The following is a 3,447-nucleotide window of genomic DNA, read 5'->3' as shown; positions in this document are numbered from 1 at the left end:
AGTCAACATGGACTGCTAAGGCCAGAAAAGAGAAGGAATGAAACTTGAGTTGTGCTCTATAGGGTGGGTAAACTTTAGGTAGTTGTGCATGGAGACTGATTTGAGATCTTGAGACCAGAATGAGCAAAAGGTCTGAGTGAGTATAAGGAACAGTGAGAAGCCCAGGGAGAGTGGGATGGGGTAGAAGTAAGATGGTGAGCAGTCGCTGAGATTCTGCATCTAATTTTACAGGCAAGTCAGAGGTCCTCAAACAAGGAAATAAGAAGAAGAAATAAACCAGGTAAGATCATTCTTTTGGTTAATTGGGTAAGCAAGAAATTGAAGACAAAAATTCCAAAAATGAGAATCTTATCAAAAGTGTGATATTTTAAAGGCTTTGGATAGGATGGAAAGGGAGGGATAGACAGTTTGCAGGAGGAAATAGAGAAACACTGATTAATAAAATATATGCTACCACAAAGTAGGAAGAAAGGTATCATTGAAATTGAGCATGGTTGTTAATGACAGAAATGGGACAGTTTAGAGAGAGAGCAACTTTATTGGTCTAGATATTATGTTCCTTATTGAATATGGTAAATTTTAAGTGACATGTGCCTGTTGAAATACGGATGGGCTAAAGAGAAAGAATTTTTTTTTTCTTATCCTTCTCAGCATCCAGCTTAGTGCTACAAACATAAAAAGTGCTTACATATATATTAAATAAATTAATTTGAAGATATTTATTTAAATTGTGACATTCTGTCATCATGTGTGTAACATGATTTGTTTCACCAATCAAAGGATTTTATTCCATATAAAATTGAGTGGCTTATAAAATAATATGACACTGAGAAATCACATATTTAATTCCATAACTTGTCAGATTGAGCTTGTTCATCCATATTCTTCGTATGAAGTAATTTCCAGAGACATCCCAGTTTATACCTACATGAGAGGTTCTAAGATTTCATTCTAATAATTTTATTTCTGATCATGCAAGAGTAACTGTACAGTGCCAGACTTAACCCACAATTATAACATTTTATTAAACCATTCACTAAACAATTTATAACATGTCTTACTTGTCTAGATACAGAATTGTTGCAGTGAACGTTGTTTGATTCTAGCTTATTTTCCTATAACACTTACCAGGATGTGGTTTTTAATTACTATGTCTCATAGCAAACTTCAGATGAGATAGAAATTGGACTGTGAAGTGGTTCCAATGATGTCAGACAGGATATAGCATTAGAACTCTATTTACAGTTTCCTTTACATTGTTTACAAGAAAGTTTCTTCAGAAGCCTTCTATCACATGATAGAAGGTGATGTCATGTATTGCTAGTAGTCTAAACTTCTTTCAGTCAATGAGTCTTTTAATCTTCTTATAGTTTGGTTATGCCAAAGAATGTAAAATATCGCCATGCAAAATAAATAAATAAATAAAACCAAAACTTTAAGCTAGAGCCTAAAACCTGGATAGTTTAGAGAAACTATTTCTTGCTAGCACTCACCCTACATGTGAGGAAAACTGTGTAGAGGATTAAGACATTTTAAATTTTTTAGCTAAGCTGGCATAAACCTTTCAATGGTACAAGTAGAATGCCATATGAAGAAAACTTGGCAAAATTTTTCAATTGCTGATAATAAGAAATTGATGAATAACGTGAATATGTCTGAAATTAAAGGTTTAAATACAAAGTCATTAAACAACTGCTTTAAAAATTGTCTGATTAGCCCTAGCTGGCTTGGCTCAGTGCTTGGAGTGTGGGTCCGAATACTGAAGGGTCCTGGGTTTGATTCTGGTCAAGGGCATGTATCTGGGTTTCAGGCTCGATCCCGAGCCCCAGTTGGGGGTCATTCGAGAGTCAACCAATCAGTGTCTCTCTCACATTGATGTTTCCCTCTCTATCTCTCTCTCAGTTTCCTCCCCTCCCTTCTACTCTGTCTAAAAATCAATAGTAAAAAAAATATCCTTGGGTAAGGATTAACAACAACAAAAATTGTCTGATTAGAACAAATAATCTGATCTTATATAAGTGCTTAAAAATATAGAGATTAGAGTATGATTCATATCCTTAGATATTCAGACCAAATGATCCATGGCCAATACTAGTGCCCAGGGCATGAGTGTCTTTCCAGATGATGATTTTAATGAGGTGTGTTCCTGATTCTTTTAATGGAATCATTCTTTTATTTGTAGATTTAACAAAACATTTTAGTTAATGCATATTTTCTGTCTGTAGTAATTCTTGGATCAATTATTTTTATTTGCTTATTATTTGAGATAAATAGCACTAAGCTTCATTAGTTAAAATGTATCTCACTTAAGTTTCAAATGACATTTCTTTGAGTCATCTGAAGAAGTTTCTGTTCACCATATTTGTCTTATTGAGTTGTCTAACTTTCCAGACACGAAACCCTTCTCAGACTATGGTTACTGCACTAGGGCAGGTCGGTGTGAAGAAAAATTCTGGTGGATTATTGAACCACAAGGCATTTACTGCCCCGTTCTCAAGGTAGAAAAGCTGGGTCAATATTTCAGTGTTAATGACCCCTGCCAGAATGAAGGCTCCTTCAATTGGCAACATTCTTGGTCAGCAGCTTGAAATGTCAATGAGATATGAGGTCTGCATCTTATCCTACCTAATAATAGACAAATATGCAAATTGACCACACCTTTGCTATGCCCAAGTCACGCCCACCAGCCAAGTCACACCCACCAACCAATCAGGATGAGTATGAAAATTACCCCAACCAAGATGGCAGTTAATTTGCATATCAAGACAGCGTAGAAAGAAGCCAAGAGCTGCAGAAGGGAGCAAAGCTGCGGAGAAGCAAGCAAGCCGGGGGAAGGAGAAGGGAGGAGTGGAGGCGGGGCCGGGGGAGAAGGAAGGAGAGCAGGCGGGCTGGTGGAGAAGGCGGGGCAGGGGAGAAGGGAGGAGCGAAGGCGGGGCTGGCGGAGAAGGGAGAAAAGCAGGTGGGCTGGTGGAGAAGGCGGGGTGGGGGAGAAGGGAGAAAAGCAGGCAGGCTGGCGGAGAAGGCGGGGCGGGCGGGGAGGGGTAGAGTGCAGCAGGAAACCCTATTGCAGGATTCTTCCTGCAACGGGAACTCTAGTTTTAAAATAATTCCAGAAAAAAATTCTTTTCTTTCTCTTCTGTAAAGTTATGATTGCTTTATACACACACACACATTATAAAATCAAATATGAATGTCTTACAGCCTCTTCTAGTTTTTGAGAGTTTGTGTAAGATTGTTATTTCTTCTCAGAATTTATGTAAACTTGCTATTATTTCTTCCTTAATATTTGTATAAGATTGTTATTATGTGATAAAATTCACCAGTAAAACTATGGGGGCCTGGAGGTTATTTCTGATAAGTTTATTAGTTTTGAATTAAATGTTTTTTCTTTATTGAATTCAATTTCTTTAATAGATACAGAATTATTCAGATTTTATATTTCATATT

Source organism: Cnephaeus nilssonii, assembly GCF_951640355.1.
Source record: "Cnephaeus nilssonii genome assembly, chromosome: 2".
Lineage (NCBI taxonomy): Eukaryota > Metazoa > Chordata > Mammalia > Chiroptera > Vespertilionidae > Cnephaeus > Cnephaeus nilssonii.
This window is presented reverse-complemented; position numbering follows the sequence as displayed.